The sequence below is a fragment of the Vulpes vulpes genome, chromosome 1 (assembly GCF_048418805.1).
Source record: "Vulpes vulpes isolate BD-2025 chromosome 1, VulVul3, whole genome shotgun sequence".
NCBI lineage: Eukaryota > Metazoa > Chordata > Mammalia > Carnivora > Canidae > Vulpes > Vulpes vulpes.
In genome coordinates, this window is record NC_132780.1 from 61405376 (window position 1) to 61430924 (window position 25549).

The 25549-nt window shown below is 32.5% G+C and overlaps 1 pseudogene; it reads left to right on the plus strand.

Moving 5' to 3' along the window:
* The first annotated feature begins 5068 nt into the window (after positions 1-5068).
* LOC112922682 (fructose-bisphosphate aldolase A-like) overlaps positions 5069-25549 on the plus strand; it is a 54221-nt pseudogene continuing 33740 nt past the window's right edge.

The following is a 25549-nucleotide window of genomic DNA, read 5'->3' on the forward strand; positions in this document are numbered from 1 at the left end:
AGTTTATTATTTTAATATGTGTATATATTATACTTTGTATATTACATATTATGTACTGTATACCATATATAACAGCTACCAAAGCCAGTACTATGATTAATGCGTAGATAAAAGAGGCCTTCAGGAACTTTTTTTAAAACTAAGAATTGGAAGTCAGGTAAAATGCTTTGTACTGAGCACAGCAGATAATGCATGAAAACAAATGGTAGTACAAGAATTGGCCACAGAGGTAAAATTATTTCCATTTGTAAATGGCATGATAATATTGCTTGAGAAGTAGTAAGATTTTAAGATAAAACAAAAATTCAATAAAAAAATGTTATTAAGTTAGCAGGAAATAACATTAATATTTAAACATAGTATTTTATATCAAAAAATAACCAGTTAAATATATTTTTATAATAATAACAAAAATCTATTTAGAAATAAATTCAACAAAAATATTTAATAAATGTATTATAAAAAATAAATAATTGTAAATAAATGAAAAGATATCACTATTTCTTAAGAACATCATAAATATGAATATTCCAGATTAGATATATAAACTTAATACAATCCCAATAAAGTACTATACACATTTTTCTGGAGCTAGAAAAATGGATTCTACAGTGTGTAAAATTAAACATGAATGGAAAAAGAATAATGAATGAGGACTTCCTCTTCTAGATATTAAAACATGCTATAAAAATTCCATACCTAAGACTACCTAGACGTGAATAGAAAGTCCAGAAATAAACACAAATGTGTAAAGCAATAAAGTATGTGAAACAAATTTCAGGTAGTTCAGAGCACTTAGGAAATAAATGATGAACTGTTTCAAAATTACTGTTTGCTTGTTTGGATAATGGTTTGGAAAATAACTAAAATTGGACTCATGCTTCCCATTATGCACCAGAATAAATTCCAAGTGGATTAGAGTTGTATAAAGTAAGCTCACACAAGTATTAGAAGTAACTATGAATGAATTTATTTATAACCTGCATATAGATAAAGCCTTTCTAAGTATCATTCAAAATCTGAAAGCAAGAAAAGATTGGCCCCATTATACATTCAAATCTCAATCTCTCTCTTCCTCTTTCAATAATGAACATATAAATCTATCCTAAAGTAAATGAAAGAGATGGGGAGACAGAAAACATGTGGCAAAATAATGGCTGGAATTTTTCCAAAATAGATGAAAACTACAAATCTATGGAATCAACAAATCCCAGAACCAACAAACATGAAGAAAATTCAATCAAAGCACATCATAATCGAATTGCATAAACCTAGAGAAAAAAGAGAAAGTCGGTGTTTTTTTAAAAAAAGTCATTGATTCCTTTTAGAAAGAGAGAGAGAGGAGAGCAGAGGCAGAAGCAGACAGAGAGAGAGAGAGAGAGAGAGAGAGAGTAGCAGACTCTACCCAAGACACTCTCTGAGCAGGGATCCCGATATGGGGCTCAATTCCATGACCTGAAGTTATGACCTGGGCCAAGAGTCTGAGGCTTAACCAACTGAGTTACTCAGGCTCCCTAAGGAAGTCTTAAAAGGAGTGAAAATTCATGACACATTACACACAGAGGAATAAAATTAAGGATGACAGTAGTTCCTCATTAGAAATAATACAGACCAGGAGACTGCTTTTAAATTATTTTAAGAAAAAATGAATCAACCTATAATTCTTTGCTGTGTGAAAATATCTTTTGAAAATGAAGACTTAAATAAAATTTTCAGACATACAGAAGTTGAAAGAATTCACTTTTAGCAGACCTGCGCTATAATAAATATTGAAGTTCAAACAGAGGGAAAACGATCTGGAGAGCATAGAAACATAATTATATGAGTAAGTATAAAGACTTATTTTTTCTTATTTAAATACCTTTAAAATATAAATTCTTAATATAAAATTAATAGCAATGTACTATGTGATTTATAACTTAAATGGAAATAAAATAAAATGCATAACAATAATAGTACAAAGTCCAGGAAGAGAGAAATGAAATATACTGTTTTAAATTTCCTATAGTATAATTGAAATGGTATCATCTGATTTGAAGATAGACAAGAATAAGTTGAAGAAGTACATAAATAACTTGTGGGAAAAAAATTCAATATCAAAAGTCTTTGGGGAAATGCAAATTAAAACAATAAGATATCCATCTACACCCATTAGAATGGCTGAAATTTAAAAGAGTGACCAATTACCATATTATCTAGCCATTTTGCTTCTAGGTTTCTCCCCAAGGAAGAAGAAAACATTTGTTCTTATAAAGACTTGTACATTATAGCAGCTTTGTTTGTAAAGCCCAAATTAGGACAACCCAAATGTGCATCAACAGGCGAATAGGTAAACATGTTGTGATACAGTAACTCAGTGAATCCCACTGAGCAATAAAATGGAATGAACTATTGATACATGCAGTAACATGGATCTCAAAATGTACTGAGTAAAAATGCCAGGCAAAAATTAGTACCTATTATATAATTCCATTTATGAAAAATCCTGCAAAATGAAAACTCTTTTACTACTTTTTATTGCTATATAACAAGTTACCACAAATTTAGTAGCTTAAAACAGCATACATTTATTATCTCACAGTTTCTATGTCAGAAGTTCTAATGTGATTTAACTGGACTCTCTGCTTAGAGTCTCATAAGGTGACAATCAAGTTATTGGTGGAGTCTGGGATCTAATCTGGGGGGGGGGGGGGTTCTTCCAAGATCACATGATTAATGACCAAGTTAATTTCCTTGCAGCTATGAGATTAGGGTTCCTTCTTTTTGGCCACTCTCAGCTCTTAGAGCTCTCATCCTTCGCACACACTCCCACAACCACGTTCTTAGTCATGTGGCCCTCCTACACACACCACAGGGCAGCTTCTTCAAAGCTAACAGAAGATTCTCTCACTTTAGTCTGCTAAGATAGACTCTTATATAACATACATTATTGACTAGAAGTATGCTCTGTCTACATTCCAGGAGACAAAATTATAAAGGGCATCACTCATTGGCTGTCATCACATCTATAGTGAAAGAGAAAGCAAATCAGTGGTGGCCTTGTGGTGGGGTGGCAAATGGGGAAGATCAAAGGTAGGCATTAGTCACAGGAGGGAATTTTGGGGAGGCAATAAACATATGTTCATCATGGTAATAATTTCATAGGTCAGTGTGCCAAATATGTCAAATGTATGCCATGTCAAACTTACTAAATTTAAACATGTTTATTGTACATCAATTATACCCAGTTATAGTGTTCACAAATAAATATACGCATTTTCTTGTTTTTACAAAGGAAAATGATAAGCCAGAAACCATAAAAAAACTACAGGATACATAGGAATGGTGTAGAGGGTATTAAGATGACCAGCAAGACTTCTTTTTGTATAACTTCACATATGTATTTTTCTTTTATACTAAATATTTTAGATATTAAAAATAAAATTACCTGAAAACAAATAAAAATGAATGAATTAAATATCTTTTCAACTTTGTGATTTGGATGTACTTAGTTTTATATTCTAAGAATGGAAAGCTACAAAAAATGTGAACTTAACTAAGTAGGTTAGTTTTTATTTGCACTATAGATATAATTTCAAAACACAGTATACTGTAGGATGAATCACTAAATTCTCCTCCTGAAACTAACATTACACTATATGTTAACTAATTCAAATTTAAATAAAAACTTGAAGCAAAAGATAAAACGTGGAGAAGCAAATTAGGACAACCCCCTGCCATATTGATACTGATATTTAACCATTTTTAAGTATTCAATTCATTGATACTAAGAGCATTCACATTATCATGCAACCATCACCACCATTTGTCTCCAGAACTGTCTTTCCCTCCAAAACTGAAATCCCTTACTCATTAAATAATAACTACCCATTCTTCCCTTAACCTAGCACCTGACAATCACCATTATACTTGCTTTCTAGCATCTGAGAACTCTAGGTACCTCATGTAAATGGAATTACACAGTACCTGTCAGTTTGTGATGAGCTTATTTTATTTAGCATAATGACTTCAAATTCGTCCTCATGTCATGTCATAATTTACTTGTTAAGGCTGAATAATACTCCAGTGTGTGTGTGTGTGTGTGTGTGTGTGTGTGTGTGTGTGTGTGTATCACATTTTGTTTTTCCATTCATTGATGGACACCTGAATTGCTTTCACATTTTGGCTATTATGAATAATGCTGTCTCTGGGTGTATCTCTGTTTGAGTCTCGGCTTTCAGTTATTTTGGGTATTTCATAGAAGTGGAATTGCTGCATCACATAGTAATTCTCTTTTTAACTTTTTGAGGCTCTACCATACTGTTCTGTAGTGGCTGCACCATTTTACATTTCCACCAACATTGGACAAGAGTTCCAATTTCTTAACATCCTCATCAACACTTGCTATTTTTAATTTTTTTTGTCCTAGCCACCCTAATGGGTGTGAGGTGGTATCTCATTATGGTTTTTATTGGACTGTCCGTAATGATTAGGAGTGTTTAGCAAGGTTTCCTATGCTTATTGGTCATTTGCCTATCTTTGAAGAAATCCTTCTTGAAAGAAGAAATGACGATTTAAGTCCTTTGTCCATTTTTTTAAATAACTTTGTTTGCTTTTTGGTTAAGTTCTTTATATGTTACATATATATGTGTATGTGTGTATGTGTAATATATAGAGACATATAAAATATGTAAAGTTCTTTATTAATATGTATGTATTATATATATGTACATATTATATGACATATGTATGCAAACTTGAATCAACAGCTGAAAACACACAGACCAATTAAAAAATAAGTGCCAAGAATTCTGAAAAGGCCTTTCTCAAAGAAAATAAGTATGTATGTTATGTGTATTATATATATGATATATACAATTATATATCACATATATATCTTTTTTATACATGTGTAGTTCATTGTATATTCTGGATATTTTTTTTTCTGGTATATGAAAATTTATTGTCCTGTTTTTACCACCAAAACTTATGATCTTGGTCTTTCCTTCTTGCCTTTGTACAAGGCCAGGAGAGAGACATTGGCTACTTTGACAACTTTAAAGCGAACTCCAGGAATGTCACCGACAGCATGACCTTTGCAACCAAATCCAGCCACCAGAACCTCATCATTTTCCTCAATAAAGTTCAAACAACCATCATTGGGTACAAAGGCTGTGATCTTTTTGCCGTTCTTGATCAGCTGGACCCGGATGCACTTCCTGATGGCAGAATTTGGCTGTTTGGCTTATTCTAGATATTAATGTCTTTTGAGATATATCACTTATAAATATTTCCCCCTGAATTATATTTTCCCTGTGTTGATGGTGTTCTTTTATCACAGTTTTTAATTTTGATGTAAAATTTATCTTTGTTTTTGTTGCTTTTGATGTCATAATCAAAATATCATTGCCTAATCTGATGTCATGAAGCTTTTCCTATACATTCTCTTCTAAGTATTTTATTGTGACATTGGATTTTTATTGTCCGTATCCTTATAAACTTGGAGTGTGTGTGTGTGTGTGTGTGTGTGTGTGTTTCTTTCCCCTGACTAAACAAATGACAACTTTGAACCGTGTATAGACTTAATACTAGAATTTATTTTCCAAAAAAACATTCTCTATTAAAAGGATACTGAGACTTAGCTAAATGGTTAATTATAGGTTTGGGGAAAGAAAGTAAATGGTGAGGGATGCCCGGGTGGCTCAGCGGTTGAGTGTCTGCCTTCAGCTCAGGGTGTGATCCCAGTGTTCTGGGATTGAGTCCTGTAGTGGGCTCCCCATGGGGAGCCTGCTTCTCCCTCTGCCTGTGTCTCTGCCTCTCTCTCTGTGTCTCTCACAAATCAATCAATCAATCAATCTGTAAAAAACAAAAAAGGAAATTAAATGGTGAGCCGCAGTCATCTTGTTCCAGAAACAAGGGATTTCTAAGACTGATGGGCCTATAGCAAAAGGACAAAGTGGGTCACCACTGACCAAATTTGTGATGTTTGAACATGAAAAATGTTAATGTTTATTTATTATAAGACATTAAATAAAAACGTATGCGTGTATAAAGATAGAGGGTATGCAAAAAATGTAGGGAAGTTTCTTATAGAAAAAAGACTAGTTAGTAAGTTAGTAGAAGGAAATTTATAATTTTGCAAACCCTCAGTACAGTAATTGATTCTTGAAATGTTTATCAGTATTTACTTAACATCTTTGTGTGTGAATGAAATAGTCACAGTATGTCAACCATGAATTACAAAAGAAAAGTTAACTTTACAATAGAGATAGGCCATTGTTACCTCCTTAACAAATTGATCAAATTTAGCGTCACTAACAGTGATTCAACCAGTATTTGATTCACAGTAGTCATACAAACTATGATACTCACTTCCTCATGTGATACAATAAGAAATCTATGTCATCACTTCAATTGTATACTCTCCACTAATTTTGACATGAGGAAAAAAATTAGTGCAGAATATAAGATATTCTAAAAGACAACTGTCACAAATTGAATATCCTAAGAAAAAAAAAGAAAAAAAACAAGAGTCTTCAAATTAAGAGAAATTAAATGTCCATAACAACTAGATGCAATGAGTGAAGTTTCGTGGATCCTAGATCGAAGACCTATAAAAGACATTTTGGGGGAGAAATAAATGGGGAAATGTAAATATAGTAGATGATATTATTGGATGAATGTTACTTTTCTTAGGTATTTTGATGACAATATGTTAGGAAACAGAATGTCCTAAATGTTAGTTTTATGGGTTGCACATGAAGAGAGGTGTCATAATTTATGCAACTTTTAGATGGTTTGCCATGTAAAAGAAAAAAAAAAGATGTGTAGGTTAGATAAAATGTTATGAGTAAAAACATGTTCATTGTGCTATTCTTCCAATACCTGATGTCTTAAAATTAATCCAAAGTTTTAGGAAAACAAAGAGTACAGATTAATGCTAGTTAGCCAGACCTGTTACTCCCATGTCTGTGAGATTTTGGGAAAGTTACTTAACCTTTTTGGGTTGCTGGGCATCTCTAAAATAGAGATGATAATTAAACTTACCCAAGGGATTTTGGCAGATGTATAAATGACAATATATAAAAAACACATAGAACACTGCCTATCACATAAATCTTCAATAAATATCTGTTTATCTTACTAGACTTACTCGTAATATTATTGCTAGGTTGGGGTTTTATTGGTTGAGGATTTATGGGTATTGAGGCTTGAAAATTAGTGTTCTGAAATCAGCCTTTAATGCTATAAATACAGGATAGGATGACTACCGATATCACAGCTACAGAAAAAAATATAACAGCACAGAATTGATTTTACATATAAGTTGTCTCATAAAGGGTTACCAATGAAAGGTTAAATCATTTGCAACTAGCTAGCTAAATATTCCTCATAATCTTATGATGAAATTTAATAATACAAGTGGTGAAACTATTGCCATTGCCTTACCAAAATTTGTCAAGTATAGATAGCACTGTCAGCAACCTAAGAAACTACTTGCAGAAATGACCCCACTAGAGGCCTTGGAGCCAAAGGGTAATTAAAGTTGGGCTCTGAGCCACATGTGAAGTCTGTTTTATTCTTTTAATTAATGACTGCATTACTACCTCATCCTGCTGTGGCATGGGACCCCATCAGAATTAGCACCACTATAAACCACATTAAGACAAGTTTCCATCAGCAACACAGCTAACACATAGTTAGTTTAACTTTATGAGGCAATAAATACACACTATAATATTTGTTGAGTATCAACATCGACATTTTCACTATATAGCAAGGAAACTGTTCTCACAAAATAGATATTTAGCATGGTTGGAAGAGCTTCAGTTGCAAAGATGTTGATAACTGAGGAAGCCTCATGCTGTACACTACCCATTTTCTGTTGCAGATTCTGGGTAATTTAAATTTATGTTGCATAAAATTTGTCTATGCAAAATAAGGTTTTTGTTATTGAAGAGTAAAAGGGAATTCTCTAAACATTCATTTTTAGTGGTTCCATTTTATTCAAAACCATTCACTTTAGCACATGGAAGGGTTTTCACATTATATCTATGTATATAATTGGGGGTTATATTTATCAGAAGACATTTTTTGTTGTTTATTATTTGTTGTTCGATTGGTTAATTTTTGCTCCTTTTAAGCATATTTTACATAACCAATTTCTGCAGATCTCTTTATCAGTATGGTTTGCTTAAACTCTTAGTATTATTTTTGAATTTCAAGTTTAACTGACATTTAAGATTTGATGCTTTATTTGAAATTAAGACTTGTAATGGTATTCCACAGAAGAAAAATTATAATACAGTAAATTCTGTATAGTCAATTCATGCTTGTTTAAAAAATGTGAATTTGTTTAAATGGGATTGATATATTAGGAGACAATTTGAGCATTCCTGAATTTTCACTTGTTTATGTGCCATTTCATATAGAAGAAACACTGGAGGTATGCAGAAACCTTAAACCAGATGAGCCAAACTGCATTGGAGTGCACAGAATGCAGACCCATACACCTCAAACATCTACCAGATATTTCAGTTTATACCAGAACAGTGAGTCTGGATTTTTGTTAGAGATGGAAAAGAATCGAGCATGTATAAGTGCTTATTCGAAGTACTCAATTAAAATTAGAAAGAAACTGGAGAATGAGAAGAAATATGAAATAAGAAGGGAGTAGAGATTCAGAAAGATGACAGGGTATGGATTCAGATCACACAGGAGGAATTAACCTTTCACTGGAGAAGGGAATTCTGTTCATTGTAATAGGAAAGGTGGATGGGTAAGATTTAGGATGATTTAGTAACTTGGTGAGGAAATGTGGTGATGTAGCTTGTTTTTACATCTTTGACTGTCATTGTGGAAAAGAAGTCAACTTTGTCTGTAGAGAATCAGTGACAAAGGGAAGAGCCAGAAGTTTGAAGAGAGTGGAATAGGCCTGAAACATAAAACATGATGATTAGGAGCGCCCCAGTTGGTTAAGCGTCTGCCTTCTGCTCAGGTCATAATCCCAGGGTTTTGGGATTGAACCCTGCATTGGGCTCTGCCCACAGCAGGGAGTCTGCTTCTCCCTCTCCCTCTGCCCCTCCCACCCTGCTCTTGCTCCTGCACTCTCTCTCTCTTTCTCTCTCATTTAAATAAATACATAAATGAAATGATTAAAGGGAGTGTATCTGGGATCCCTGGGTGGTGCGGCGGTTTGGCGCCTGCCTTTGGCCCAGGGCTTGATCCTGGAGACCCGGGATCGAGTCCCACGTCGGGCTCCCTGCATGGAGCCTGCTTCTCCCTCTGCCTGTGTCTCTGCCTCTCTCTCTCTCTCTGTGACTATCATAAATAAATAAAAATTTATTTAAAAAAAATAAAGGGAGTGTATCTATGTGTGTGTATATAATTAAATATGTAATTATATATTATAAAGTATATTAAAATGATACATATGTACACATAATTTAAAATGATAATATAATTTATCACATCATTAAATTATCTTCTAACATTATATTTAAGGGCTGCATAAAATGCATTTAACTGAAATGTTATTAGTGATTTAAGTTGCCTTCCACATTTCCCTGTTAGAGGCAATTAAATAAACATCCTTGTATCCTTATTTTTCTGCTAATTTACAATGAACTAACTGCAATTCACTAATTTACAATGAACAAATTCCTAAAAGTGGAAATGCTGGGTCAAATATAATGTTAAAATTTGTTTTTTTTTTTTAGATTTATTTATTTATTAGAGACACAGAGAATGAGAGAGAGAGAAAGAGAAGCAGAGATGCAGGCAGAGGGAGAAGTAGGCTCCATACAAGGCAGAACTCGATCCCGGGTCTCCAGGATCACACCCTGGGCTGAAGGCGGTGCTAAACCGCTAAGCCACTGGGGCTGCCCCAAAATTTATATTTCTAACAAAGCAATATAAGTGCATATTTAAAAAGTATTCTAAAAATATTTTAAGATAGTATTTTAGTGTTTATGATGAAAAACAGTAATTCATTGCCCCTCAACTTCACTGTCTGAATCCACACTTCCTAAACAGAAGAGCTTTCATTCTTTTATTATTTTCTTCTCCATTTCTACATTATTTTATTGATCATATTGACATTTCAATTTGGACATTACTTGTCATTTCTTAAAATGGAAAATAAATATCTGGCTCTCTCTACTGTGAGTCCACACACATCCTCCCATATATACATGACCTTCTAAATCAATATTCAATGTTCATATTATTAATATTGCTTTTAGTAACACATCCTATGTACTGTGATTACACTTTTTTGTTTTTATTCAATGTTTTTTCCCCCGTTGGATTTAATAACTTTAGTCCCAAGTTTCTCATAAAACTTTTAAGTTTTTCAATATGGTCAAATATGTCAACATTACAGTCTGTTTAGCTCTTCCTTTGTCGTCCTCTTCTTTTTTATTTTATTTTATTTTATTTTATTTATTTATTTATTTTTTTTGTCTTCTTGATGGTTTTCCTTTGGCACCTTCTGACTTTGTTTTATTCTACAATGGTTGAACTCTTCCTCTGTTTCACAACTGATGTAGTGGGACTTCAGCATTCAGTAGATTTCCTTTATCTCTTTCTCTAGTTTGGAAAAAAGGTTCTCTAGTTGCTTCCAGAGAAAGAGGGCATGAGAAGAAAATATTCTGAGATCTTGACTATCTGAAAATTCTACCCATAGACTTGATTCGGTTCTTCCCTTTAATTTTTAAAGTTTTGCTTAATTAATATACATCTATACATCTATATCTGTATCTATTTATATGCATACATCTATATCTGTATATCTGTATATACATTTTCTATCTCTATACCTTTCGCTTTCTGTGAGATTTTTCAACTTTATCTTTCAAATCTTTGAGTATAATTTTTATTTTATCTTGAATTTTCCTTTTCCTATTCTGAATGCCTTTTCTCTTGTCTTTTCTTTTCTTTTTTTATGGTCTCTCAGTTTCTTTCAAGTTTCTTTTATTCTTTGGTGGTGGTGTTTGCTTCTTTTGGTTATTACCTTTAAAATTAAGCTAGACTAAAAAATCTACTACCAAAATGACTGGGGTGCATTGACTGAAAATGTCTTGACATGGAGAGTCTTGTTCAATTGATGCAAATTTGGAAGCAGAGTCTGATTCCTAATAGTTACTGAATAGATTCTACTTAATTGTGTCATCTTGCTTTGTGTTTTTGTTGTCTCCTATATTTGTTCTTCTGCTTTTATTTTACAATTTATTTTTTACTAATTGAGTAATTTTTAACATTTAATCTATCAGCTTATTAACCAATACCTATTTGCATTACTTTTACTGTCGTCTAGGGATTAAAATATACTTTTTCAATTTCCCATAGTTCTATTTTAGACTTAATTTGTACCACTCCATGTAAAATTTAAGAATACTGTAACTAGTTTTATATAGCCCTTAAACCTCTTTTAGTCTAACTTATTATAAGCCTCACAATATAAAGTTAATCATTTTTCTTAAATTCATAGTTTTTTAAGGAAATTAATTACTTTTTTATACTTCTACATACATTTGTATGTACATAAGGAAATTAATTACTTTTTTATACTTCTACATACATTTGTGGTACCCATTCCTTCCTAAGAATCTGAGTTTCACCTGGTATTATTTCCTTTCAACCTGAATGAATTTCTGTTAACATTTCTTATGATACAGCTTTGCTGACAACAGATTGTATTAGGCTTTATTTTTATATATCTTATATGTCTGTTTCATTTATGAAAAATATCTTCACTGAAAAATAATTCAGCATTGACAGGGTTTTTTAATGTTTATTTTATTTGTTTATCTATTTATTTTTAAATTTATCATTTTCAAGTCATTGTTCCATAGCACTCTGGAGTTCTTCATATAATTTTTTTCACTTGATGTAACATCATTTTTTTCTGGCTGCTTTTAAGCTTTTTACTTTGTTTTTTAGGTGTTTCACTATGATGTACCTTGGTATGGTTTTCTTTCTATTTATGTCCCTTTTTTTATATGTAAGTTAAAACATTAGATACTTTCCCACAAGCTACCAAGGCTTTCTTCATTTATTCTGTATTTCTTCTTTTTTTGATATTTCAAAATTTCTATTACTTTCTTATCAATATACTTATATCTTCCATAGTCATTTTTAATGTTTTAATAAACCTATCTAGTATTTTTAATATGTACATGTTTATTCATCCTAGAATTCTACCTTGGTCTTTTTTTGGTAGTATCTAGTATTTTTAATACATACATGTTTATTCATCCTGGAATTCTAACTTGGTCCTTTTTTTGGTAGTTTTTAATTCTCTTCTGAAATTGCGTATCTGTTCATTTGTTAGGAGTATGTTTCCTTTTGTTTTCTGTGCATGCTTAAAACCTCTCTCGAACAATTTAAACATTTCATCTCAATCATCTGAGTAAAGTCCCTGTAAATTGCTCTTTTCTTCTCAATTTAGGTTATGTTTTTCTCTTTTCTTTAATTGTATATTTTTAGATTGTATCCTGAACATTGCAAATTATAAATATAGAAATTCTATATTTTCTTATGTTACTCCAAATATTGTGATTTTAAGATTTTATGTGGTTGGTGGCTAAGTTAAACTCCAAACTCTGTCTCCCTTTTGGTAGGCACCAGTTGAAACTCCTTATAATTCTTAGATACTTTGAGTTTACCCCATTAACATATAATTCAGGGATTTGCTATATATTTATTTAGAACTTATAAGCAATATATATGAGGTTATTTCTTTATGGTTTTCCCTTTTATGGATGTCCCAAATCCCAGTTTCTGTGCTGCTCTGAAAATATATCTTCAAGTTGATAGTGTTCTCCCTGAGTTTTGGCTGCCACCTGTACTGACTGGGGAATATCCCCTTCCACAAAGCCATAAAACTGGAAGACTCATCTTCTTCTATTTTTACCAATTGTCTGATTTTGTTCATGTTCCAGTACTTTCACCCATATGATTTTTCTGAATTTAGTCTAGAGTTGTAATTATTAGCTACAGGAGGGTAGATGTGATATACACTACTGCACTGTTATCAGTAGTAAAACTTTCCCATTTATGTGTATGATGCCTTATCTATCCAGTAATTCAATTTCCAAACTTAAGAATTGTGTTTTCTTTCTTTCCGTCATAATCACCATCTCATATAATTTATAAAAAATTTTGTCATCTGTCTCCAAAATATGTGTCAAATTTGATTACATCATTTTCCTATTATCTCCCTAGTTCAAACTACCATTATCTCTTGTTTTGACTAACACAATAGCTTCTTAACTGTTTTCATTGTTTCCACTATTTCTCTACTACCGTGGAGAAAGATTGATCTTTTAAAATGAGAAATCCTATCTTTCTGCTTAAATTCTTCACTAATTTGTCATTGTCATTCAAATAAACCCAATCTCCATCATACCTTTCAGGTCTTTATAGAATCAGAACCTGCCCATGTCCTTGATTTAAAAATCTAACTTTCTCCCTGTCTTTCATTATACACTATTAGCATGTTTTTGTTCCTCACATGTAGCAACTTATGCCTGCCCAGGACCTTTTTTTTTTTCTATTTTGCCTCAAACATTCTTCCACCAGATACTTACCTAACTCTCATTATTCCACAAATTTTACTCAAAGAAGACCTAGGCACCACAAAGTAGCTACCACAACCCAGAATTTCCTATCCCATTTTCCTGTTTTATTTCCTTTGTGGCAGGAATAATTTTCTGGCATTATATATTTACTTGCTGTTTTTTTAATATATGCATATATTTACATGTTAACATACTTATTATATTTTTCATAATTGTAAAACTAGCACATAGAACACTGTTTTGACACATAGTAAGTGCTTAATAAAGATCTGTTTAGTAAATTAATGACTGGCAAACTGGTATGATAATCACAATTCTTATAATTTTGGTTAAAATTACTAATTTTTTATATTTTAAATTCTTAAAAAATTATATGTTGGTCTACAGATGTAACTATAAACAAGGCATTTTTCCTTTATCATTTATTTTGTTATGTCTTCATGAGGAAGAGTGTTAATACAGATTCTACTAGATTGATAGAAGAGTTTGTAGTAAACTGATCATCTCTAGGCTTCAACTCATAGCATGTATCTAGTAGTTTTCCTTCATTTGATTTACAATTTTTTAAATTAATGAACAAAATTTAATATTCTAAATATCCACTTATTAATTAGAATGACAATAGCCTATTAACATATGTTTCCATTTGGTAGTTTGAGATGTCCTTAAAAATTGATGTGTCAGTTTGAGGTCAACTTGGTTGTTGACTCCAAGTCTACTTGGTTGAGAACAACTGCCAAATCAACAAAAAGCAGAAAAAATAATATCATAGCAATAAAGTCAAGGTCTTCAACAATTAACTCAAGGTCTAAATACTTTCTCACAATTAAGCAGAAATATTTTGTATAAATTGCAATTATGTTGGCATTTATTTTTGAGAAAATCATGAGGAATAAATTCGTAGGATAAATAAATTTAAAAAAAATCTAAAGACATATCAATTCTTTTTCCAAAAGGAAAAAATACATATAATATAATTGACTTACCTAGATTTTAGTCTTCTTTTTCTAAAAAAAAAAAAAAAAAAAAGTTTTATTTATTTATTTGAGACACAGAGAGAGAGAGAGGCAGAGAAACAGGCAGAGGGAGAAGCAGGCTCCATCCAAGGAGTACCATGTGGGACTTGATCCCGGGACTCCAGGATCACGCCCTGGGCCAAAAGCAGTGGTAAACCGCTGAGCCACCCAGGGAACTCCTCCTTTTTTAAAAGATTTTATTTATTTATTCATGAGAGACACACAGAGAGAGGCAGAGACATAGGCAGAGGGAGAAGCAAGCTCTCCGTGGGAAGCCTGATGCAGGACTCAATTCCAGGACCCAGGGATCATGATCTGAACCAAAGGCAGACGCTCAACCACTGAGCCAGCCATCCAAGTGCCCTAGATTCTAGTCTTCTAAAGCAAATTCTCTACGTTTAATGAATTGATTCTTCTATTTGTTCTTCATAGGGCTAATATATTCCCACGGTTGGGAACATTAAAATCCACTGCAAGTACTTTATAACATTACATTCTTCTCTGAAAAAACTTTCCTATTTTTGAATGTACTATATTTTCAATGTACCTTGGTGATATGATAGAAATACACACATATACACCGTGACACACATATTTTTGCAAGACAAAAAAATCAGTTACATTTGTTTTGCTGCCTCATTGGGAGTATTTCCTTCATACCATTTTTGTTATGAGTGGTAGAAAAAGTTACTTTGCCTGCTTTTTAACATTTTCAAGTGTTGGTTTTATACTTTAGAGAGAAATTCAGTTAAATGGCAGTTTGACAGCTTTTCTCCTGGTGTTAAAATGAAATTGATCAAATGTACATTAGAGCTTTTAGACTCTGGAACATTCAGTAACCACCAGAGAATTCTGCTTGAATAGTATATGATTTATCAAAACTACTACATGAACAGCCAGATTGTTCATACTAAAGCTCCAATCTATCTGGATCACATATTTCTTCTTTTTTTATTTTTATTTTTCTAAAATGGCTTACACCACCACTGAAGTATGAGGTTCTCGTCTCATGAGAATTTGATGGTTGCACTCTGCAGTGTGCATAGGCCAAAAGGACTGAAGGCAGAATCTTCAAACTCAGAAATCAGGTAATTCAATTCCTCATAATGGTACTTCATCTCTCTAATAATTTCTCTTAGACTTTGCTAGACATCTACAGTCACTATGCAGAGGGAAGTAAAGAAAAATTACCCACTTATATCTGGTGATTTGCATTTGGCTTTATTGCTAGAGGATTACATAAACTTACTTTATAATTTAAAAATAACTTACTTCATTCATATAAACCCTGTACTTGTAGCGTAATTATACCATACACATTTCAGTAATAAAAAGAGAAAGTGAGAACTAGATTAGATAGGAGCAACATTTTTATCATTAGCTACTCTTAAAATTGCTTTGTAATACTGTAATTTCTGTGAACTTTTTGTGAATAAAGTATTGATGTAAAATGATAACAGTGTGTGGAATTTTACAGGATATGTTTATAACTTACATTTCTAATAAACACAGTCTTTAAAAGAGGAATAGAAGGCCTATTACTTGTGAAAATCTCTTCCATTTATACTGTCATCTTAGTGTTTTCCCTTCCCATTATGCTGACAGAATTACCACATTAACACAATAGCCTGCATTATGATGACAAAATTATGGCATTATATCAGTAGACCATAAAGAAATGGTTCTATTAATAAAAATATTTCTTTACAAATTGGATTTCTTTATTACTTTCTGTAGAAAGGATCTATTACATGAAAATACAGCAAAGTACTTCTAAATCCAATGCTGTTCTTTAGTGGTGTTTAACTGAGTGATTATTTCCATCACAAGAGTAATGATAATGTCCTTTCATTATTTATAACCTTATAATGTCACTTATTTGTACACAGCTTTAAAGATGATACATCAATTGTCATACCATCCAAAGGCACATGTTGTTCTGTTTTTTCCTCACCACTATCTCTCCCACTTCCCTCAAAAAGAGAAATTTTAGGAACACCAGAATACAACAATTTCAGATCCTATTGCATTATGGTCCTCAGAAAACAAATTGAAAGCATCTGGTTTTTAAGAATGATCCAGAGGGAGATAGTTTGAGCATTTCAATATGCAAGTAAATATAAAATCACTCTTCTTTTTAAAAATATTATCCACATACATGTAAACTGTGGGCAGTCAGGTCACAGCAATGTTTAAAGATCTGGACATACCACATTAAAGTGAAGACAAGTTAACTTTTCTTTCCTGAGTTAATGGCGACTCCCCTCATTTATTTATCTATATCTGCAGCTACACCGAAAATCCTATGTGTAGATATTTTGGGTTGACAGAGTGTCAGAAAAAAAAGAAATTTAAAAACATTTTGCAATTCCATTAGGTGCTTATATTGGAAATTTCACTCCTGCTTCAGCTCAGTTGGCATGTAACCCATGTGCTGGTAGATTCTACATTTGCAAATATGATCCATTTACAGTTAAGTTCTCTTCCATGGTGTGAGGTATGGGTCTAGGTTATTATCGTAGTTTACATATGGATATCCAATATTCCCATTGCATTTATTAAAAAGACAGTTCTTTCTCAAATGAATTACTTCTGCATGAAACAAATTCAGTTGTCCACATATGCATGAATCTCATTCTGGAATTCTCTAACCTGTTTTATTGATCTGTTTATCTTTACACTGGTACTGCATTTCCTTTAAAATAAGTAGCATTAATAAAAGTCTTGAAATCAGCCAATGTGAGTCCCCCAATTTTATTCTTTTTTTTTTTTCGAGATTATTTTGGCTATTTTGCTTAACTAGCCTTTGATTTTCCAGATGAATTTTAGAATTAGCTTAGCATTTTCTATAAAAAGCTTGCTGAGATTTTAAGGGGGAGAAGGTATCTCTGGGGTGCCACCACATATTAAACATTTTTAGCAAGAATACTATTTTGTATGTGACACTGTGATCAGTAGGAACCATGTAAAGTTGGATTGTCTGATGCCTAGTGATTCAAAAGAGTTCTCACAGTTCAGCTGTGATCTTCTTTATTTCTCCAGTGAAAAATTATAGTTTCCTTTTTTTTTTTTTAAAGATTTTATTTACTTATGCATGAGAGACACAGAGAGAGAGAGAGAGGTAGAGGTAGAAACACAGGCAGACTGAGAAACAGGCTTCATGGAGGGAGCCTGATGCAAGACTCAATCCCAGGACTCCAGGATCACGCCCTGGGCTGAAGGCAGGCGTTAAACTGCTGAGTCACTCAAGGATCCCCTATTTTCTTCTTTTAAATATTAAGTGATATGTGAGATAAGACTTCAGCACTATGGAAAAATATAGTTTCTCGTTAGTATAGTTTCCTTTATTAGTTTAACATTTAAGGTTAAATTCAAAAAGAGGGATAAAATTAACAGGCAAGTCTCAATCTGCCTTTTATTTATTCTCAGACTTCATATTTCCTTGCCTAGGACTGGAATTCCCATATTAAAAACTGAAAAAAATAAGAGATTTGAAGTCCTATATATGTCTGTTGCACCCTGGCTCCATCACTGACTAAGAGTGTAATCTTGAGCAAGTTGCTTGACATTCTAAGCTTCAGTGTCTTTATCACTAAAATTAGGACAATATAACCTACTTTCTTTTGCTGTTCAGAAGACTAATTATTTGAAATTAATAAAATATCAGTCACTTAATGAAAACCAATATAAAAATTTATTTCTTCTTTAATCATTGCAAAAATCCTGTGGAGGCAGGATTTATTAAATCTGTTTTGCAAAACTGAAGCTCAGAGATTAAATAGCTTGCTAAAGATAACACAGTTGCTAAGGGGCAGTGTTGGAGTTCAAGTCCAGGTGGATTTAATGCCACAGAGAATGTTAGTTCCACTTTTTAATGCTATTTATAATGACCACTTTTGAGAGTGAGCTTCCTTCACAGTGTCTTGAGTTTGGGCCTAAATAAATGATCATACAATGTATTGCCATAGTTGTTTATGAAGCATGAGGAGTATGGAGAGGAAAGGTCATTGTACCTGGATGGTGGAAGTCTGGCTCTTTGTTTGTCATTGATTAACATTTTATTTATTATCAAATCACTTGAACCCTCCAGATCTCTTTCTATCAAAAGAGAAGTAACATTATTTTATCCCTTCTACCTCAGGGACCTGTGAGTCCTAAGTTGGTAATATATTCTACTGTGCTTTGTACTCTGCAAATTTATGAAGCCTAAGAGCCTGTGATTTTAATTCATGTACCTATTTTAACTCCTCTGTTATTACAAAAATCAGATGATACCTGTAATAATAGGGCACTGCAGCCAGACTCATGCGTTATATTCCATATGGCACTAGCAGTAATAGCTTCTCCAAATATCATACAATCTTGAAATCATGATTTATCAGTTAATGGGAAATTGAGGTTATGTTATTTCTTCAATACAAATCATCCTGACTCCTTTACATTTCCATGTGGCTTCAAAATATGTGACATATATTTGTTCAGTTGGCCATCTTTGTTCTGGATATTTCCTTTTAGGCACATTTTCATGAAGAGACTTTCTTTATTTATAACTCTTCGAGCATTCTTCATGAAGTTCTCACAAGTGCTAGATGGTACAAAGTAGGTAGAAAATAACTAGACATTTAAGATATAAATAACCACTCATAATTTAGCCTATTCAGTAAAGAGCCACATCTTTTACACAAAAGTGATACCTGCTTGACTGTTCTTCCTAAGTAGTAAAAAGAAAGAATAAAGAGAGGAAAGACGAAAGAGGGGCTCCTGGTGTGCCTAAACTATTGAATTTATGCCTCATAAGAGAGTTCATATTATTTTAGAATGCACTTAATGTTTTACAATATTTAAATGATAAAATGTTACCATAAATCTTATTACCTACCCAAATCTCCTTTTAAAAAATAATTGTAACCTGTTTTCTCCATTGGTAATTTACCCTTGTGAGTTTTCTAAAAGAATTTATCATTCAGTTCTTACAGTACGGAATAAATGGCAGTCAACCTAGTCATAGGCACTAAATGAAACTGCTTTAATTTTGGTTTATTGGTAACTCAAGATGGAGGTATTTAGATTTGAAAATGTAGTGCGGGGCAGCCCCGGTGGTGCAGCAGTTTAAGACCACCTGCAGCCCAGGGTGTGATCCTGGAGACCTGGGATGGAGTCCCATGTCAGGCTCCCTGCATGGAGCGTGCTTCTCCCTCTGCCTGTGTCTCTGCCTCTCTCTCTGTCTCTGTCTCTCAGTCTCTCTCTCTCTCTCTCTCTCTTTCTGTCTCTCATGGATAAATAAATAAATAAATCTTAAAAAAAAAGAAAGAAAGAAAATGAGGTGCCTTCATGAGTAGATCAACCATGAGGGAGAATGGAAATTTGAAAATCAAAGAATATGTAAATTTCTCAAACGTACGGGTAACAGGAAAGATGAATATCAAAATAAAAAAGTAAAATATAATTTTCTAACTCAAAATGTTTGAGAAAATCACTGAAAGTAAAAGGTAGCTTTAGGAGAGAAAAGGAGGGCACCTGGTTGGCTCAGTGGTTGAGCATCTGCCTGTGGCTCAGGTCGTGATTCCGGAGTCCTGGGATTGAATCCTGCATCAGGCTCTCCGTGGGGAGCCTGCTGCTCTGCCTCTCTCTGTGTGTCTCTCTCTCCTGAATAAATAAATAAACAAAATCTTAAAAAAGAGAGAGAGAAAAGGAAACATTTTATAAATGACAATATGTTAATCCCTGAACAGATATTTGAATTTGTTTCATCTTAAAGGTACCCATCATCTATATTTTTGAAAGTGTTCTTTTTTATTATTATTGGGATTCTCCTCAATACCAATGCTATCAGGAAAAAAATAGATGAGAAAAAAAGAGTTTTTTTGAGACACTGATAATTCTAGAGGTAGAGGTCAACAAGCCTGTGAAAGAAACTCATTTGGAACGCTGAATGAACACCACATATTTGTTTCAAACACTTTCCTTTTATGTGTATAAGGTTCATCTTCTTAATGTTTATAGTCCTTAGAAATAGTAAACGATATCTTTTTCTCCAGGAACATTTGATAAGACAAAGTAAAAACAGAAAATGCTATCTTGAAGAAGTCCACGAACAAACTATTCTAATATTACATAGCTTGATTGACTATAAATTGTATGACCAAACATCCTCAAATTTCCTGTGTCATTCTACACTTCAATAATTCTTGTCTGTTCTTTAATTTTGGCAATACAATAAGAATGATAGGATAACTTATTCAAATATGGTTTACTTATGTAATAAAAATAGTGAAGGAAACATACTACATATGTCCATATTCTATGATTAACATGTTTCATTCACCATTTTAATTACTTGGAGAAGTAGAGGGTACTACAGTGAGTCCAACTACATGGGCAATAAATCAATCAGTGAAAGTTCTGGACATTGTTGTATGTTGTCACATACGTTGATGTGACAGGGTAATGTGTTAAGGATTACAGAAGCTTGATGTTTGGAATCCTCCAGGACTCTGGCCTAAGTATCTTTGGCTTGTTCTAATTTGTATCTTTTCCCTGTAATAAATGTAGACATGAGCAAATAGATATCATTGAGTTCTGTGAGTCTTTAAGAAAATTATCAAACCTAAAGGTGGTTTTGAGAAACCACTGAACTTGCATTTAGTGTCAGAAATGAGGACAGAAGTGAGATAAATACATAGTATCTCGAGTATCTCTGAATTACATAAAGATTTTATCTTTTTTTCCTTCCATTCTGCTCATAACTTTTATCACTTATGACCTTGTTCTGTAATTTATCTATTGGTGTATCTGTCCATCTCACTAGACTGTGAATGCTTTAAAGCAAAAGATAGTTTTGTATTTATTTCCATATTGAGTGCCTAACTCAAAGTAGGTGGTCAATAAATGTTTACTGAATGAATGAATTATTGAATATCTGGAATTATACAAATTTAATGCAATTTACTCAAGATTGCTACACTTAGGCTCTATTGTTAGCACAGGTTGTTTAGAATTTGTGGATTTCACTCCCAACATGACCTCTCTTCAATAAATAAAATTATATCGTGCAATAATTTTAGCAATAATTTTAGCCCATAGAGCTAAGTGTCCTCTTTTAATTAAGAGGGTACTGATTTGAGAGTCAGAATAATAGGGAATATATTGAACTGTATTATTTAACTGTATAGCCTTGAGGAAATCACTTCACCCATTTAAGTTTATTTCCTTATTTGTAAAAAGAGAGGAATTAGGCTTTAGTTTCCTATTGTTATAATATATAGTTTTTTTAAATGTCTGAGGGAATTATCAGTCCGTTTAATCTTCCCCTATTTACTAAAATTATAGAGTAATTAGAATATATATGCATTATTGAATATGCATTTTAAATGTATATGTAAGTATGAAGATTTATACGCAAATAATTTATTTTTCAGTCTTATAAACATGGTAGTGAGGGTAGATAATTGGCAAAATATTAGATGGGATCAAGGGTGATTGAACATATCACCATTTTCAGATGACCTCCTCAAGAGGATATGAAATTTGAGGAACCGTTTCCCATTCAAAAATAATGTGTGACCAAGGACTTTTTTAAAGAAAAAATTTAAAGTCATTTCAGTGGTAGGTAAATCATAGCTCCTAGTAATGTAAGTTATTGGCCATATTAGAGAGCACAGAGATGTTTCTATTTTCATGGATATAATGCCTGTTCATTTATTCATTTGCTCATTTGTACATTTATTCTTTCATTCAACAAAAATGTATCAAGTATCCATTGTACCTTAGGTGTTATACTAGGTTGTGAGGTTAGAGATAAATTAAATGGTCTTTAGCCTCAGGAAATAACCATTGTGGCTCATTTTGTTGGCTTTTGTTACATACTCTGGAGATAGAAACCACAGCTTGTACATATGCAAATAAACCTGCTGTAGCACTTGCAGCCTTTTGTGAGCTGTTTTTGGGAACAAAGGCTGAGAGGAAATGTACTGAATAGTGAAGTTGGGACCCCTCTGCAAGATCCAGGGAGTTAAACTTTCTTAATTTAAGACTCCTGAAATCTTAAGTTGTCGATAAATATTAAACATGTGGACAGTATCTCTATGAGATTAAGTTAAAATGGAATTGTATTGCTCATATATGTATAATTCATGAGCGTAGTTCTCTGAATGAACTTTAGTAAAATCTAATGAATTAAGCTAATTCACTAACTGACTCTGTAATCCCTGAATGTGTGCTGTAGGTCACCTAAGTTCCCAACAAGTGAGTAAATACTAGCACGGACAAGCCCAGCTGAAGTATATTTGAAATAATGGAGCAGCCAAAGAGGGCATGTGGGAGGGCAACTGATACAGAAACAACCATTGCTGTATTTGCCCAAGGCCTGCCCTTGCAACCAATGCCAATTTGTTCAGGTAGAAAAGTGAATGACACATAGCAGAAACATAAGTATTGGATTTTAACAATATAAGATTTTTTTCACCCTCTGTCTTAAAAATACTAATTTTTTTCTTCTAAATTTTTATTTCTAGTTATGTCTTAAAGATCCTTAGATTCCAATTTCTAAGCTAAATAAGATAATCTGGTATGTTCACCTTCATGTGAATGTGTATAACTTAAAATTTTTTGAAGTATGGTCAATTAATGATGTCCATGTTATGATGATAGTACAAAAATATACTATTTCACAAGTCAAAATTCTTTACATAATTAAATGAGATTTCTGAGAATTCTACATTTATTATAGCACCAAAGCCAAAACACACATACCTAAAGAGTTTGAAAAATTATTTAAGATGTATGGAAAGATTTGAATGCCCACAAAGTCAAATATTAGCAAGTTAAAAATCCACTGGATTTTTCTTTAAAGAAGTAAAGTAAAATATAAAGGATAACTAGATACATCAGACTTTTTAAAAGCTTCCTAAAAGCTTTAAAACTGTTATCAACACTTCCGCAAATATAACTAGGTTAATGAGAATTATTAAATTGTAAATATACTTTCATTAAAAGGTAACAAAAAAGATAAATCTTCTTTTATCTCATTTAATATAGTATAGGAGTGTAAATACCATGATTTGCTTTGGACTAGAAAGTGCTGATGGGAAAGTTTTGTTTTGTTTTGTTTTTCCCCCAAAGAAGAAAGGATCTTCACTTGTCTCATCAAGAATCACCTATCTATAATTCCTTAGGAGTTGAAGATATGTTCCTCTAAAACCAGAAATTCTTAGTACTTGATAATAATCATGTCTTGTTGCCTTTACTGAGCCAAATATTTAGAAGCAGCTCCATTATCACAAAGCATAATTCCTTTTATTTTCCACACATGGACATGTATGATATAGAAGGTAATATGCAATCCATTAGATCCTTTTCTTTATAACAGTAAAATCTAAGCTCTGTTGCTTTCTAAAACCACAGGTTTTATAAATTTGACAAAATAGAAAGTGTCATGATAATATTTATTTTCATCATCTAGTTCCAAGATACACATAATATATTTTGTTAATTCTCTTTCTTTAGTTGTGCTAACTATATAGAAAACAAAACAGCTTATACAGTCATTGAATTGGATTCTGTTAGGCTATAAAATAAAAACTTGGAAAAAACTGAGAGAACTTGACCTCTCAGATATCTTTTTGCCACATGGTAGATTTTATTCTAAAAGCATGTCTTCCGTTTTTTAATACTGATTTCATTATTGTTATCTGAAATCTAAATTGGGAGAAAACTAGATGTTGGAATTTTCATTATATGCTACTACTGAGCAATCTAGGACAAGTAATTTAAACTCTCTGAACCTGACTTTTTTACCTAGAAAAATATCTATGTGTCAGATTTAAGTAGCACAAAAAATAAATTAATAGAATATAAACATGAAGCTTCTAGTCTTAACAAATTAATTAGTATTCAAAATAATGTAAATATTTAAGCTTATAATAAACTTATATGCATGTATGCTTTCAGTCTGATTTGATATATTTGATCAGTAAAGCCATATAGATATATAAAATAATTGAAAATTCATAAATATGCCAAACATGTTGAGGGGAAGAAAATAAATGTACCTATCATCTAGGCTAAATATATTTAAATATTTAAATTTTAAATATTTAAGTTTAAGTATTTTTCTGTATTTCCTGGAAGTCAAAACAAAAGAAAATGGAAATTCTCATACTATTTTTTTCATGAAAGACCTTTTTTTTATATTTAAACATATTTTTACAGAAAATAGAGACTTTTTAAAAGCTTATCTGACTACTTTCTATTTGGAGCATTGCATTGAAAATGCTACCCAATGAAGAGTGTCTGTAGGGCTTAAACTGATAAACTCTAACAGGCCATGTTCTCAATCTAATTTGATGGAAAAAATGTTATATAGATACTTGTCCACCCTCAGTGAACAAATGTTAACTATTTCTTCTGTCATCCAGGACTGACAAGAACGGTTTCTTAGGTAAATTCAAGTTTAATCTCTCTGCCGAGCTCAGTGACATATCCCCATAATTCACGGTGCTTTTAATGTGGCTTCCTGACAACCATTTTAAGTTAAATATGAAATAAATAGTAATAAAATAAATATCTAAAAGGACATAATTATGAAAAAAAAGGATAAAATGGTAACATACTATTAGCCAAAGTACAGAGTCTGAGTCAACAGGGTCTTCTAAATCAAGGTAAGTGGCTGAGGTTTCCCATGAAGCATGTGGAGAGCACCTGGTCAGTGACCCCAAGACACTGAGGCTGCCAGCTTTTAGCCTCCTGCTTACAAAGAATCTTTGCCTCAGACTTTAGTATATGTATTTAATACCCACAGTGGAGTGGATTCTAAGCAGCTTAGGCATGTCTTGCTGAGCCTTTCTTAGTGGTTTCAATAATCCAAAGGCACTTTTAGAAAGCTAGTGCCTTTCACTTGGAACAGGACGCTGTCAAGAGCACAGGAGAAAGCTTTATTTATTTATTTACTTACTTTATTATTTTTTAAAATTT